Source organism: Cyanistes caeruleus, chromosome 2 (assembly GCF_971803275.1).
Source record: "Cyanistes caeruleus chromosome 2, bCyaCae1.hap1.1, whole genome shotgun sequence".
Lineage (NCBI taxonomy): Eukaryota > Metazoa > Chordata > Aves > Passeriformes > Paridae > Cyanistes > Cyanistes caeruleus.
This window is the reverse complement of record NC_141702.1, coordinates 106988712-107006544: the sequence shown is the minus strand read 5'-3', so window position 1 is coordinate 107006544 and position 17833 is coordinate 106988712.

Below are 17833 nucleotides of genomic sequence, written 5' to 3'. Positions count from 1 at the left end.
AATTAAAATATTGGATTAGGAGTTAACTCATTACCTAAATATTAAGAGAAGTTTGTTTCAATGTATGGCAAAGTTAAAACGTGCAATACTCTAAAGCTTGAACACCATCTGTCTCTACACGGCCCAGCAGAGTATCTAAGAAATTCATGTCCTGAATTATTTGCTGAAGTGACTAAAAGTTGCAGCTCTTCTCTTTCATGAAATATGTTCAATGAAAAATACCTCAGTGAATGGGGAAATAATGGAGGAAGAAGGTGATCTTTTATTGTTGCTTTATTCATGTGAGTTTGATAATATTTCTGTTCATTCCATAATGAGAGCACCAGTAGCTTCTTAATCTTCCCTGGCAGACATTTGACCTTGTTCCCATGAACTTGAAAGAACACGATTAACTTTACGTGTACAAGCAGGCCGAGAAAACCACTTGAACAGAATGGTAAACAAGGGATTTTGAGCAAATTTGGAGAAACAGAGTGGAGTTTCTCCCACTAACAGATGGCTTTGCAGCAGGTAGCAGAAGAAGATAATGAGTAATCAAGTGCAATGACTAAGCTGTCTTGGACAGGTTGTGTTTTCTATTCTGCTTCCCACTTCATCTCTCCTTCTCCCTGTGTATAGGGATTCAACCACTAACCTACATTCAGGTGAAGTCCTCATCCTTAAAACAATTCCAAGTGAAAAAAGAGATTGCAGCAGCATAAGTATAATGTGCTAATTGTGAAGAAGAAGGTTGGTAATCTGGAGCGAAAGCATTAACACGCTATTTGAGAGAACCAGGTTTTCCTGAGATGACATAGCTTGAGATCTCTGCCAGAAACACTACAAAGAGGAAGAAACAGATTGGTGATTTGATAACCAACTGCTAAGGAGAGGTAGGAGGCCTTCTCCCTAGCTAGGAATTTTACATTTTTATCATAGATTTGATGAATCATATAGTGAGATAGCTGTTTTGGAAGGACAAAAGACAGAGGAACAGAGAATATTTTTAGTGAACGTTATTTGGCATGAAGAAGCAGGCATTAAGGGAAGTTATTCAAGCATGTTATAGAAGCAAGAAGTCATCAAGAGTTCTGTATTACAAATGATGAAAAAAGTCTTCTTTTTAAAAACAAAATAGGGAGTGATCTACACTCATATAGTGGAAATCATAAAAGCAATTTTTGTCCAAAGTATAAAGCCGTTTTACAGGACTTTATATGGGATATCTACTATAAGAAAGTTATGGAATCCTATGAAACTGCACACTTAAAAGACCTCTTTGGAAGTTACAATTCATGGGATAAAAACATGTACTGTCCTTGCAGAGGTCCTTATGGTTTCATAAAGAAGAAGCAGATGGCAGAAAATACATGAGTTGAATTATTGCATGTATGGTCTGGTGTACATATATATTGTATGTATGGTGTATATTTTGTCTTTTCTCAGGAAAAACACCTGGGAGTGCAGGTCAGCCTGTACTCACAGGGAAACACTGATCTCAGTGACAGGCAAGCAGAACCATCCAAGAGAATGTTAAATTTAAAAATCCTGTATAAATAGAAGTTCACAAAATAGTGAAGAATGGAAGTTTCTGATTTGCTTTAGCGATGTTAAATTAAAAAAAAAAAAAAAGATAGAAACTCTCAGTGGTGTGAAATATTTTATATAGCTGGTATTATCAAAGATAATGTTTGGAGTGATTCACATGATGAGAATAATGTAAACTGTTTTTCCTCAGTCTGGAATTTAGAATACTTGTTTGTGTGTGTCTGAGAAAGAGAACTTCTCTATTAGAGAAATCATTACCTGATTTAAGGCTACTGAAACCTCAGAAGTACTAGATATTGGATGCCTGCAAATCAATTTATTAATGAGCACAGTTCAATGAGAAATGCAGAAAAGAATCTGTTCTATACTAGTCAAATCAAATTAGAGAAAAAGATAAGCTACCTTTTTAAAACATGAGTTTAATATTAATAGGGACTATTATTTACAGATATAAGCTGGAGAATGCCTATAATAACTAATATAAAAGGATTAGGTTTCAAGAACTGCAGTATTTCAAAGCAAAGAAAATTTCTGAGAGAGAAATCGTGAGAGAGGGAAAAATTCCATGGGAATGTGAATTAATATTGAGATTGCTTGGTGCAATACAACTACACAGCCCAGAATAAATGCTTTAGACAGAATACTTCATTCTTACATCATTCTTAGCACTAGAACATGTCAAATATCTTCATACAGAGGAGAAGGCTTTTCTCTGAAGTAGCAGTTTTGAGTTCAAGGCTCTTTTCCCACTTGTATGGGCATCCTTCTTTTGTGTGGCCTGGGAAGAGTCTGCCCCTTTCTTCTCCGTACAGCTCAATCCACTGAAGAGCACAGGTGGTGAAATTACGGGAACAAAGAACTATTAAAAGGTATCATATGCTCAAAAGAAAGAGGAGATAAGAACAGACAGTAAAAATCATAAGCCTGAAGCTGTAGAAACAAGAGGAGATATCAGGGAAGAAATCCCTCACTCTTAATGCAAATAAATAAAATAGTGGGTGGGGTGAGGGCTTTTTGGACTTTATTTGGAGCATAATAAACCCCATTGGGTCATAAATCACACACCAGATGGAGATGATGAACCACTGAATAACAAAGTAGAAAAGGCATAGGTATTCACTAATTAGAAAACTTGTTTTCTCTTTGAGAAACTATGGAATTATGGGGCTATGTCTTATAAAATAGGTAAACTTGAAAAACTAAAGCCAATGAGTATTTATAGCAAACTAAAGAAGGAATTCTATTTTCCTCAGTGCATGGTGCCTGGATTTCTTTTATTAAATTCTTATTATTTTCTTTTTCTTCCTGTTCCAGGAATAGAAATGGTTTGTTTGGGGTTTTGTGGATTTTTTCTTTCTCCTAAATTTCCATCTTCTCTATTATGTGCTGCAGTATATTGTCTGATTGCATCAATCACATTGTGTCTCCTGAAGTAAATAATATATTGTCAAGTTATGTATTATTTAATGCTGAAGAGAGTCTTTACATGTGAGCACACAGGTATACACTTACAATATACTGTGGTGCTGGAACTTATATTTACCAGATATTATAAAGGAAGAGATGAGAGAATTCATGTTGAATTAGTTCAAGTTGAAGTTCAAGTGTTGAAATTTACTTCAGTAATGACTGAAAAGTTCAAGGTGAACTCAATTATCTATTTAAAAGAGATTAGGAAATGTTTGTAAAGGCAGTGTGTTTTCTGTTGTCTAAATACCAATGCTATCAAATCAAAAACCAAGTGCTGAAGTATATTTTAAGACCCTCAGCTGTCTATTGTTCATCTAACAATTATGAGGGATAGGGTTGGAAATTGTGCTATTCCTTTGATTTTTAAAATGGCAAATTCTTGTACATTTAAAACTTAATCCATATCATAATCCATACCTGTTATTGCACTGAATCATTTCATCAAAGTCATATAAGCAGTAAATTTGAGGCCTCAGGGTTGTATTTGTTTACATTATCATATAGATACTGTGAAGTTGTTCTCTGATAAGTTTCAGATTTGTATTTAATGACTTATACATTAAATACTTCTACATTTACAGTGGGTAAATGACTTCCAGTGTCATTTACCCACTGGAAACCAGGCCTCACACAGTGGTTTACGGTGGTACCCAAAGGTTTCTTGGGTTTTCCCTTGGCTGAAAAATCTGAATTTCACCACTTTATGAGGTAAAAAGTCTGGTGTTGAGGAGCATTTTCTAAATTTCGTGGTTATAGTTCACTCTGATTTTGATTAGAAGCCATGTTCTAATTGCCAAGGTGGTAAATTCACACCTACAACTTCTTATTTCTACTTCATTTTTCATTACATGAAACATTAAGCAAATTGAGAAATAAGAAGTTTGTTTATTAACTTGATTAAAAACTTCAATCCCTTGAAGTAATGATGCCTGCTCTGCATGAGTGGGTTATCCCTGACTAAGAAGCTGCATGGATGAAATTTGTACCAGCAGAAACATTGCTCATACTGATGTTAAAACTTGCCTGGGTTTTTTTAGCCCTGCATTACCAAAAAAAGAAGAACTTTTAAAGCTTCATTTGATAGTTTTTCTCCTTCCAATCCTCCCAGAAGTGAGCTGGGATAGTGCATACATAGGACCTCTGGTCATTGACACATGTAGCTTGTGATGAGTCTCTGATAAGTGGGAGCACTTAACCACAGTGATTTAAGTCACTTGTGCCCTCACTACTGCAGTGGCAACAGGGCTAAAACCCTTTTTAAAGATTATTCTCTTTTCTACATTTTGATTCAATGTCAATATTTTAAAGTACAGTTAAGGAATCAAATTACAGATATTTTGTATTATTATATTTAGCAATCTTTGTATGCCACCCCCCACCCCCCCTTTTGGCTTCTGTGGGTGTACTTATTATTTAGTTACTTGAGCAATATTTTTGTAGAATGTGTTCAGCCTGTTAGTTGCCTGAAAGTATTTCAGTTTTCAGTATTTGCTGAATACTTTCTGTCTGTTTTTGTGTTTATGATCACTAAAACCATGTTAATATTGGTTTAGCAAAGAAGTAACAGATGTGTCAGGCCAGAAGACTATGAAAGAATTCTGGATAATTAGAGAAAAAAAATTAATTGTTTCTACTAAAGTCCAGTAACTGTCAAAATATTTACAACTTGTGAATCTCATTCCTGAGTGCAAAACTATTACAAACATAGTCTGGTGCTTTAAGTTGGAAAAATAGTGTTTTTATTTAACCATATTATTACCTTGAAGTGAAGAGCGAGATTACCCGATATCAAAACCACTAACTATTTACTTATGGATAAATACATAAAAGAAAAGAAAGATGATATATTGTGATTAAAGACACTGAATTAAATTTTCATGTGATTGATATGTTTCATGTGATAAATATAAATATTTTTCTGGATTTGCTATAGTATAAGTTAAAGTCTGGAAGAACACAAGTTATTTCCTTAGTGTACAAGACTTTCAACTATGAATTATCATCCCAGGATTTGCTTTCTGAATTTTAATTTTAAACTTTCACTAGAATTATGACTGTGCAGCCATTGAGCTCAGCAGCAAAATTCTCAAAGGTTTCCTAAAGTAACAATGGGCACCACCTTAAGAGTTTTGACTGTTATAAATACTGTATAACTGTATAACAGACTGTTTGAATGTCTGAATTTAATTGTGATGCAAACAAGATAAAAAAAAACAGTGATCTATGGCTTATTTATAAAAATTATAATTTCACAATTAGACAATTTTAATTTTCCCATCACCTTTGTATATGATGCTTAGAATAAACTGGTTGTGATATGTGTGTATTTCCAGAGAATTATCTTTTATGTGTTTGATAACTCATTTACATTTGAGAACAGCTTATTCTCATTTCAAAATGTCATTATTTGTTAAATTCAATTATATATTAAAGTGAGCCACTACATAAAAAATAAATTCAATGTTATGTAAACCTGAAATTATAGGTTAACAGACTGTTAATTAAGCACTGTAATTCCATAAAAAGCATGTACTTGAGGAAAAAAAAAGCGCAAGTTTCTAGTGAAAAACTGTAAAAACATATTGAAAAATATTCCCCGAAATAGAATTTTTAACATTACTGCAATTGTTTGAATCTAATATTATTCAGTTTCAGCCTTTACATATTAGAAATATTAAACCTTTGACACTTTTATTAATACTGAAACGCTTGAATTTTATTCTTCCCATGCAAAACATCAGAGCTTTCAAAGCTTCATTATTGACACATTCAATATCACTAATCAAAAAATATTTAGCAATAAATTCCTCTAGCTGCAGAATGGTTTATGTACCTTTGAGTCCCCTAGCATTTGTGTACTACTGATTTTGGTGCTTATCATGGAATCATAGCACATCTTGGGTTGGAAGGGACCTTAAAGTTCCTCTTGTTCCAACCCTGCTGTCATGGGCAGAGCTGCACCCCAGACCAGGTTGCTCAGAGCCCCCCTCAACACGGCTTTGAACACTGCCAGGGATGGGGCATCCACAAATTCTCTCTGAAAGTTGTGCCAGTGTCTCACCAACCTCACAGAATTTTTCCTAATATCCAGTTTAATCCTAGGCTTTCAGATTGAACCTGTTCCCTTTTTTCCTGGCACTACATGCTCTTGTAAAAAGGCCCTGACCCATGTGCAGCACCTTGCACATGGATTTACTAAACCTCATGAGATTCCCATTGTCCCACTTCTCGAGTTTGTCTCTTTAGGTGGCATCCCATCTTCAGGTGTGTCATTATTGTGATATGGTGTTATCTTTATATGTTTAAAGCTAAAAAAATATATATTTTCATTTGATTGCATTTATTCACCAAATATCTCATGATACATTAATATGCTACTACAATAACATCTCATTGTAAGTTAAAAACCATCATATATTATTTTTCATGGGATGTAGCTTTATTAAAATGAGTTTACTCACTGCATTAAGTAGAGACCTTACTCATCACAAAAATACCTACCATACCCAAGGCTCTAATATTTGAAGTATAATTTTACAAATAAAAAGTACAAACCCATACAGTTGAAAGCACATTTGTTAGGCTGGATTAGCTCTTGGACTCAGACAACTTTCTGAGTTACAGATCCTTGTTTGATCAAGGTGCTTTGGAGTGCATCTGTGGTCTCAGCTCTTTGTATCACAGGTGGTTGAAGACTATTTTTTCTCTTTTTTAAACTGTCACTAAATAAGCATCTGTGTGAGAGAAAATAAAATGTTTTAGTGCTATGAATTGATTTTATTATCCCATTCACAAGACATGGAATTATTTGACAGAACTATAAACCAGGGAGAAGAAAACATTGCTATCATCCTTTAGAAGAGTACCACGAGAAAGGACATGGTGCTATTAAAGAGCTTTCCTGAGTGCCAAAGGCCAGCCAAGGCCCTTCTAAAAATGTCACACAAATTTCTTATTCAAAACAGTGAATTTTATGGAACAGAATGTCCACTGAATTAAAAACAAAAATACACAAAGTATCACAGGTATAACCTGTTAAGAAACAGTAACATCACTGATTTATAGGGATGTCTGGAATTTAATTTTACCCAATTCTAAGGAATTATTAAGAAGAAATGGATCTGTGGCTACAATTTCTTCTCCCATTTGACCATATACTCTCTTTCTTTACTTACATGGTATCTGATATCAACTACTATTCACTTTTTTGATCGTGTTCAAATAAAATCTAGGAGAGAAAAGTTTTAGAAAAGCAAATTTCTTGAAAGATATGGTAATCTGAAGCTTTATGTTAAATGAGTATGGAGTTTAATTTTAGCTGAGCTTGGACTTTACTATTCACATTTAATTTTGTTTTAGGTTTTTTTTCCCAGAATTTGAAGCGCTTTTACTGAGTAGTTATCGAGCAGGATAATGATGAGTCAAAAACATAAAGCAACAAGACTGATGGCAGTGCATGATATTAATGCAAATTGTATTTGCTATTCTGTTATTTTTCATGATGTACAGCTATTTCAGGTCAGTCATGCTTGATCAACCCCATAGACTTCTACAATGAGAAGACTGGCTCAGTTGATGAGCAGGACAGCACTGAATACTGCTTATCTTGGCTGCAGCAAGGGCTTTGATGATGAAATATAGACTGTGTAAGTGAAAGTTGGATTAAAATTGGCTGAACTGCCAAGAAAGAGAAAGACTTTGGGGTCCTAGTGGACAATGAGTTGAGCAGAAGCAAGTAATGAGCCTTTGAGCTGGCGGAGAATTTCCAGCAGGTCAAGGGGGGTGGTCATTCTCTTCTACTCAGCTGCACTGAGTACTGTACTGTCTGGAGAGCTGAGTCCAGTTCTGGGCTCCCCAGTACAAAAGAGACATGGGAATATTGGACAAAAACAATTGAGCATTGGAGCTTCTCTCACAGAAGGAGAGGATGAGAGCTGGGGCAATTCAGACTGAAAAAGAGAAGGCTCCTGGGGGAAATCTTGGGTATAAATGATCTGATGGGTGAGTGAAGGATGGGGCCAGACTCTTCTCAGTGGTGCCCAGTAAAAGCACAAAAGGCAAGAGGCACAAATAAAACACAGCTGAAATTCTGTTCAAGACTAAGGAAAGAAAAAAATTGGTGTGTGAGTTCAGCTAGAAAAGATTACCCAGTGTGGTTGTAGAATCTCCATCTGTGGAGATATTTAAACAAAACTGAAAGCAGTTCTGAGCACCTCTTTACAGCTGACTCTCCTCTGGTCTGGAAGTTTGGTCTAGACAATCTTCAAATGTGTATTCCATGCTCAAACACTCTGTAATTCTGTGTGTTTCTAAACATAAATTTAACTCTTTACTTAAGAATGAAATTACATTAAAAAGATCTTCAGAAGATAAAAACCATGTTGAGCTAACTACTCTCTGAAGTACATATTAAAACAACATTTGTAGTAACTCAGATGGTTGAAACCTTTGTCTTCTGTTTTACGTGACATGTTTATAATCTGATATTGTTTCTACCTTACAGAGAGACTGTAAGCTAATGCCAAGGGCCTCGCTGTTCCAGTGAGAATCTTTAATTCTATCCTTTTTACCTGGGAGACTTTTACCTCACTTGTCTGTGAGAGACTTAATTTGGGATAGTGGGAGGACTGCCTCAGGAAACACTGGCCCAGAGATGATACCATGTGTTTTTTGGTTCAGAATTTGGTTTCATTTATCAGGGAAGATTTGGCCTCTTTTGATGGTGTGAATCAGCTGGCCAGGAGTGCCATTATAAACAAATCAACCCATGTTTGTTTTTGTATAAAAAATTTTAAGAGTGGCAAGACTGCCTCTGGACAAATTGGTTTAGATCCGTTTTTCTTTGTGGTCTTGATTTATTAGAAATTATTATCTTCATTGAACTAGTGAACTCTTCTCTTTAGACTGTGATTACTGGGAAATCCTTCTTATTTCTCTCCTGTGCTGGTTTTAACAACTACAGAGTAATAAATAATCTACTCCCTTGCCCTCCACTCCTTCCAATAATTGAGGAACAATAAGGAGAGATTATAAATTAGAATAATAATTTATTAGAATCAAAATAACCACAGCAATATTAATAACAAAGGCTATACAAAAGAGATAGAGTGTTTTACCCACAAAAGGATATTTGCCTCCAAGAACAAAGACACTTCCTAAAATTAGGTCTGCCCACAGGGTCTCCAGAAAAAGGCAATATCGAAGGAATTCACTGAAGGAACAGAAAATGTTCTGGAGGAAGGGACTGGCAATGCCAGAGTGCTGATTCCAATCTCTTTTCTCCAGAGAGAGACAGGAAAGGTGGGGAAATCCCACCTTCCTACACTTGGTTGTTCCTTCTGAAACCATGTCCCCAGCAATGATGTGGGTGGCATGGAACAGAAAAGTGATAAAAACTTGAACCCCCCCTTTCTCTTTAACCAGGACCTACATGAAAAAGGTTTTCATCATTGTTCAAAACTGATTCAGCCACTGGTCCTAAGTCATGTTCACACTGTAAAATGTTCCAAAGAAAATCCCCTTTGCTGCTGGATGTGCAGAGGAAGTTTAATGCTGGGAACTCTGAGCTAAGCTAGGCATCTCTAATAATATAGAATTTATTCAACAGAGAATTCACCTGGTGTTTTTCTGAAAGCGGGTGTTCTTCTGAACACTGCAGACTCTTCTTTACAAGCTCTCTGAAGATTGGGTAGAGGCAGATTAGCACTGGGCTTGCCCCAGGCTACTAAATCCTGCAGAGAGACAGAAAATAATGTCTCAGCCCTGGGACTGCTTGTCTAGGTTTGTTAACATGCAAACTGAATTCACACAGCTTCCTGTTTGCTTTGCACCATGACCCAGACTCTCAAGAAGAGCCCAACTGCTGAATTCTCATTGTTGCTAATGCCAGTGTAATGGAATTGCTCTTAAGTGCTGGTGTGAAATTTCCCCAGGGTTAACAAATACTTAGTCCATGACTACACGGCAAGTCTTTTAAGCCTATTGGCATAAGCTACTTTGAAAGTGCACACAAATAATCTGAAAGAAGCTATGCAAAAAGAAAAGTACGTCTGAAATGCAGGAGCTGTTCCAGCCTGATCTTACAGCCAGTGGGATGTCCAAAAGCCTGCCAAAGACTGAGAGCTAGCAAAGACAAAAGCACATTACTGGGAGGTCCCCAGTGCTGTTATGAAGTTAAACTGTGGCATAAAGCACCCCCAAAGAAAGTCAAGACTCCAAGTAGACCTTAACAAGGCAAAGGCACAGGTTGAGCCAGATTTTCTTTCAAGGAACTACACTGAGAAGCCTTGGGCTGTGCTGACTGTGTCCTTGATAGAAACTTTAGAGGTGACACATGTCCATGGTCTTTGCCACTATTATAGCACTCCAGTAAATGGGGAATAAGAATACTGCTTGCTCATCCTGCATGTCACAGCATCTGGATTTCAATATTGCCTGCCTCAATGATGCTTGTTAATTAATAACTGACATCTACTTACAAGTTTTCCATATACACATTGCTTTTACTGGCAGATTTTACTAAAGTAAAATTCACATTTGTCCATTGTTTTCAGTCCTGTGTTTTATTTCTTTCCTCAGGCCCTCATAGAGTTCCCCATAAAGGTGCCCAAGGTTAAAGCCAAATTGTTTTAAATGGTTTTGCATTTCATTTGCACTTATTGTTACATCTATGTTGTTCTATTTTCTGCAGTGGTCTCCCATGTAGCTTGATTTTCCTTAATCCCTTTGTATGACCACTCTGTTTCTTGAGGAAATGAAACCTTAAAGACAAAACCAGCATATCCAAGGCAGTATTGCTCTAGAAAATTTTCATCAAATATGCCACTAACTTGTGCAGTTAGAGGTACAGATTGTTGCACTGAATTATTTAGATTTTTATATATATAAAATTAAACAAATTATACAGAGTTCTCTGCTGCAATCAATGATGGTATTTTATTTTGATCTCTCCCATTGAGACTGTATCCTTATTCTCAAGAAGTGATCCAAGGACCCTCTAACTAGGTAGGGAAGATAATGAAGCTTTTTAAACAAAGGAATTGTAGGCATATTCTCTTGTCTTTGACTATGCCTGCATAAATACATATTGTCAACAGCATTTTACTTTATGTCAAAGCAGGTTTCAGTTTTAGTTTTTCTAGATTGAAGAAGCAGCCAAACTGTTTGATTTCTTGCATCTTCTGCAGCTTTTTCCTTTCTCTTACTCTCAGTTTATTGCTTTTCATTACTAACCACTAAGTGCCTCCAGAATTATTGTCATGCTTATGTCTTCTGATAGTAATTTCTTATCAAATCTTCAGCCCCATAATTCTATAAAATGCCTTCTTTTTCATAACAATATGCTAATTCATGTTCAAAGTATTGTACACTGCAATCTGTTTCATAGTTTCCCATAAGCATTTTCTTTTGATTCAATCAATTTATTTTTCATCACCTAGCAACCTCCAAATTCAGAAAACAGAAATGAATCTGCAACAGATATTTTATTAATTTTCAGCTCATTGTCAGAGGCATTTTATACTGTCCTGAGATGAAATTAGAAAGTTAGAGTTTGACTTTGAATAATATATTTATCGGGGAAGATTTTATTCCACTGGGGTTATGGTTCATCAAATTAATTTGTTTGCAGTTCAGCAGTCACCTGAGATATTCATTGAAAGTTCAGAACATCTGTGTTTCTCATCAGATTTGGCTGATAGAACATTTGGATTCATTCATAGCAACCTGAAGTAAAGAATCGTGTATTTATTCTTAATCTGTCTGCACATTTAAAAGGAGCTTGAATCAAGAATTCATGTACTATAGGAAAGAAGAAAAAGAGGAAGATGGTCTTGGAAAACAGAACAAAAAAATAATTTCTTACCAGCACCAGCCTTATGTAGGATCATTTGTGGAATTATATTTTAGGTTTAAAGGCAATAAGGAATATTTGTAAGGTAGAAGCAGAAAGTTATGAAGCTGGTTGCAGAATTATGGTCTTTATATAGAATTTGAAAATTCCCAGTGGAATTTTATGTGAGAAAAGAACTCTTTAATCAAGGCCATGATTCCATTTTCATTTTAAAATACTGAGTTTTGTAGATTTTGCACTTTGTTACTTGCACAGTTGTCATGTCACTTCTGTAGGGGCTGTTTTAACACAGCCATACAGAACTTCTGCAGCAGAATTCAAAAGATGACAGCCCAAAATTCCCTGTACTGCATACATGCTGCAAGATCAGAGAGTTGTGAATAGTGGTCATGAGAATGATACACCAGAAGCAGGGATTTCTCCAACATGGTGTAAGAAACAGATCTGAAATTCTACCTCTGGCACAGGTCTGACTGTGCATGAGCTTTGAATTGGCAGATTGCAAGAGCTGTGGTTACACAGGTGACCCTGTGGATTTGATTGCTTTTCTCAATTTTCTCTTGAAAAATATATGAGTGTATTTTTAGATCTCTGTCAAAGGAAAGGCAACTCCAGTTTTATATCCCTATTTGCCTTAGGTAGTTCAGATCTGCATGTCTTGTCTCTGCCCAATCTTAGGTTGATGGGTTACATTGCTAGGGAAATTTCTTTTATCTGATTTTAAGAATGTGCAGCTGATAGAAAAATGTTTTTAACATTTTAAATGTTAAAGGGTGAAAGTTTTTTCACTTTTCTGCCCTTGGACCTAAAGGACCAAAAAATCCCAGGAAGATAAGAAAGGGCAGGGGGAGAAAGAAATTGAGAAATTTTCAGCAAATGACTAGCATATGCTTATACACTTAATGGTAATTTAAGGTTTGGGGTACTTGTTCAGATTTAAATATTGTTTTCAAGCTCACAGTTCTTCAGTCACCCCATCCATGTGGGCTTTTATAAAACGAAGATTATGGGTCTGAAATTCACAGACCTAGGAGATGACGTGGCCAAATGTGCACTTGCAGCTGAATCAGGTGAAGGGGTTTTGTTCCTCAGGCAGCCAATCTTCTCCCCAGCCCTCATCCCTGGTCTGCTGGCAGGCTTTCACGTGCTTCTGCTCTACACAAACAGTCTCAGTTTTCACAAAAGCCAACCCAAAGGTTAATACTGACAGCATTTATGCCTACCCTGGGTGTTTTGACAGGAGCAGAGAAGGTAGTGGCTGCATTTCAGGCTCTGGCCATCCTGAGATGATGGTTTCACCTGGAGCACAGGGATGGCTGAGGAGGTGGCCTGGGCACAGCAGCCCAGCACCTGACTCAGCAGCCACCAGGAAAGTGTGCCTACCTGCCAGCAATGACCTTTTTCTTTCATTTTTTCAGGTTTCTTAGCTTTAACAGTGCTGGTAACAGCTGTGTCTCAGGCAGACACAGTAGTGATTTCTACCACAAATCAAAATTGCTGTAGCTGCAGTTGCCAGTTTGTGTGGTCTCCGAAATCCTGAATAAAAACCAGCATTTTTAAAAGGTCAGATCCTCACTGAGGAAAGAATGTGGATCATAAGATGAAAGAGACTGACTCTGCAAGTTTGGTGTATGATGTTAATCGATGCTTCATAATTTATTGACTTTACTTTAAAAAAAAAAATTCCTCTCAGCAATGTGTCTGTGTGCCACTGTTTTATTTTGTATTTGGAGGTTTTGGGATTCTAGCACTATCAGAAGTTTTCTTCCTTTTTCACTCAATTGACAGAATAAAAACATTATAGTCACTTACAGCATCTTTATTTCACTCAGGAGATGCATTTTATGAAGCTAACACCTAATTTTAGCATAAACAAGTACCCATCACATTCATAAAATTAAATAGAAAGGGTTATTCAGGTGTTTGTTTTTGTTTGCTTGTTTTTCATGTTCACAGCCTGTCATTTAGTGGTGATAGGACTAAACAAAGGCAAGCAAGAAAAGCAAATTTATCTGTGAAGCCCTATCAGTGAACTTTCCATCTTTTTCATCAAAATAATATATGTTCTGTCACACATCTGAAGCTTCACTGTTAATTCAACCCTTTTTGCCTGACTGATTTCATTGCATCAATAAAAATAAAAAGATGGACAGGTCATACAGGTGAAACAACACACATAGTTCATATATGCACTATTATATATCAAGCATAAATTACAGTATTGGTAAACAACCTCACAAATTATTTTAACCTTTCCAAATAAGATCACACTCTGGAACTTTTGTGCACATTCAGAAAATCAGTGTTTGGAAGATTTCAATCAGCATCTACTATGTTTCAGATTTTCAAAATGTTACTTACTTAAAAGTTATCTATGGTAGCTCCACAAACAACTAACTTTTAGAAGAGAAGTACATAGAATTTTGCAAACATTTTTCTTGTTGCATTCTGGGAAATGTGGTCTTTGAAGCATGAATTTTTCAAAGATGTGAGGATATTTCAGGACCACACCACACACTCTTAAGGCACATCAAATTTTGGTGATACAGAAACAGAGAAAATTAATGTGACTCTTTTTGACTTTTTTTTTTAATTTCTTTTTTCCACAACTATAGTGAATAATAGAGACAACTCTTAGCTATACCCTATATGCCTAAAAAAAGCCATCTGTTCTTTGAGTTGGGTGGGTTGCCTTACTGGTCTGCTCTTTGACAACCTGCTAAATAATCTGAATAAAGTAAAATTTTGGGTAAAGTCCACGAGGATTGTTTGAGAATAGTATTTATAAAAGAAAAGATTCAAGCATACCTGTAAATAACTAATCACAGAAGAGCCAGAAGAAGAATTTGGTATACTAGGTCAGGGACAATATCTTAGCTCCATTTCCAGAACCATAGGTGTCAATGAGTTCACTTATATGTTTCTTTTCACACTGGCCTCTTGGTCTATGTTTGCATTATATCTTCACCAGGAATATTTCTTTCTCTTCAGTAACATGCATTAAAAGACTTCAGATGTCTTCCTTGACTTTTCATTCTTCTGCTTTATGCTGCCAACCACCTTTCTTAGATGGTCATAAAGCAAGAAAAAAATGACAAAATGCCCTCCCAGTATTATGTTACTCCTGCACTCTGTTGTTTAGTAATGTCTTAACTGGTATTTTTACCTTATGAATGTTTATTTCTCAGACATCTTAAGTTGTTGTTTTCTTTTAAACTCTTTGGGTGAAGAATTTTGAATGGAAAAGGTGTTTGCTTTAATGACTCAGACTCATGAAAAATGCTGTTCTTCCTCAGCTCTTGCTTCTGCAAATACAAACACACCCACAAACACAGACCTAGAGACACACAATATTTTCAGTGTACCCTTTTGGCCACTGTTCTTACTAGAGCTGTAACTTATGCATCCATGACCAGGTTTGAGCTCGTGCAGAAGCAAAGTCTCCTCTCCATCCCCTCTGACCTGAGACAATGTCATTGCATGGCAATGACAGAAACAAATTTGTCAGCTGCTGGACGAAGAAGAAATCTTGCTCTTGGCAACTTGTCATCTTTACAGATTCTCTGTTATATCTCAACAAATCTTGGCTGAGTCTGGCAGTTCCGTAGTGTGAGATGCTGCCTAAATTATTCTGGCAGGTACAACAGATGTGTTTATCAGAATTTCTTTCTTTCCTGTAGAAATTAAGACATGGCAGCTTGAGATGTTAAAAAGAATGTGCTTCTTTGATGACTGAACTGATTCAAACAAAAATATAGTTCATAGTTCTGCAAGTCTTTTCTTAACTGCCTAACTTGTTCTGAGTATTTTACTTCTTTGGTCCTTACATTGTGTACTTTTTTTTGCTCATACCCAAAACTCATACGACTGACTGAGTTTTATCTGCTGTTACACCATACTGTAGTTTGCAAAAAATCTTCTAAAACCTTGTAAAATATTCATAAGAGTAACAATTTCTGACTAACTAACTTCTGACAGAAAATCCCCGTGGTCACAGCTGCAGAATAGTTGGGGTCATTATGCATTTCAATAATAAGGAGGTACTTGCCTCCCATAATTTTTTTTAAAATAATAATAGGTAAACTGAACTTCAGAATCTACAGTGGAAGTCTATTGATTTTGAATATTTACCTATATTTTTAATGATTATTAATATTTATATGAATCCTTAAACCAGAATTTCAGTTAAGCATTTTCACAGTTGAGGGAAAAAAAAAAAACCCCAAACAGTAAAGACATTTATTATGTGGAAGCCATAATTTTGAGACAAAAGAAAATAATGTCTGGGATTATAACTGGTCTTTTAAAAGACATCTGGGTAACTGTGGCCTAACCCATTTTGCAACTATGCAAAGGACAGCAGATGATCCTTTCTGATTTCACATCATCTCACAGAGTACAGTGTAACCTTCTTAACTGACACTTCGCTAATCCTCATTCTTTATGAATCTGCACAAAAAAATTGGCAGTGTTTTCACTTCCACTAAGCAAAGATTTAAGATTAGGAAAAAGTGCTGAGAGAATGATTCATGTATTGCTGGGATGTCACTATCTTTAGAATATGCACTTAGTAGGATAAAGTACATTATTAAATAGCTGACATGTGTGACATACGTCCTTATTTTCTGTTCTGCTTTCATGCCTGATAAATTTCTAAGTCTGGTAAAATAGATGGACAACTTGTTAGGTATAGAAACTGTAAAACTTTACCACACAGAATTCTTCATTGCTCATTGCAGAATCCAGGCATAAACTGGGCTTCAAGCTTTTGGAGGTTATAGTTTTGTGTGCAGTTATGGTACCTGAGCTGCACAGTGCATCTGCTGAATCATAAATGACAGCTGAAACTATTCATGAGATTCCTCTTTTTTAATCTTACAGTAAAAACAATTTCTAGACAACTGTGGGTGATTTGATTAGGAAACTCTGCTTGCAGTAATTTTTAGTGAGAGGGATTTCATGGATAACTTTTTCCTCCCGCATATATTTTTGGATATTAAAACTGATTCCTTTTTAGGACTTCTAAATTCGATTTCAGGATGGGATTATTTGGAATTCTCAGAATTTTTTGGGGCTTTTGATTAAAATTAAAATTAAAATTAAAATTAAAATTCACAGCTGAGTAGTGTATAGATTTAAATTTCTACGCCATTTTAATTTAGAGAAAATTATCCTACAAAGTGATGTCATATCATAACTTTCCTACACCCTCTCTGCTTCACCCACTTTCACAGACCCTCTCACACCCTACTGCTTCACGCATTTTTTTACTGTACAAAGGTACTCAGGAATGGTATTCTGGATTTCAAACACTAAATAGAATTTAAGGTTTAAAACACTCAAATTTTCAGATTTTGGAGGGAGGAAAGCAAAGTGCTATGAAGAGAGAGTTGTCTAAATGTCAGGAAATATGAGCATTTCTATTTATTACAGTCAAAAGCAATTAATATTGTTTTTTAAATTCTCAAGGAATCACACAGGCTTACTTGTTAATTATGGTCAGAGAGCTGTGGTCTTCCTGCCTGCAAAATACTCCTTGAAAAGGGCTCTTTGGGAGTAAAGACTGTTATAGTTCCTGCCAAAATAAAAAACATATATCCTTCAGAAATTATATGTGCAGTTACTAATGACCATGTTATCACCCTTAAAATAAATATAGTTCATCATAATTCCTTTTGTTTCCAGAAAAAATGAAAAATATGTAGTTACACTTAAATTCAAACTTGTCTCATGTTAGGAAATTGCTTACTTAGATATTTTTACATCAAGTTAATGAACTTCATAAGATTTGCCTTACCAACTCCCCAAGAAAACTAGAACAGAGCGTACCACAATCATGAATTGTCGATCAAATCAAAATCTACATAACATTCACCCAGACTAATTCTAAAATTGTTTCTGAATGAATCATGTTATTGAGAGTATGTTTCTATTCTTAGATTTTGCTTAAAAAGTTGCCTTATTAAATAACGAATTACTCATTCT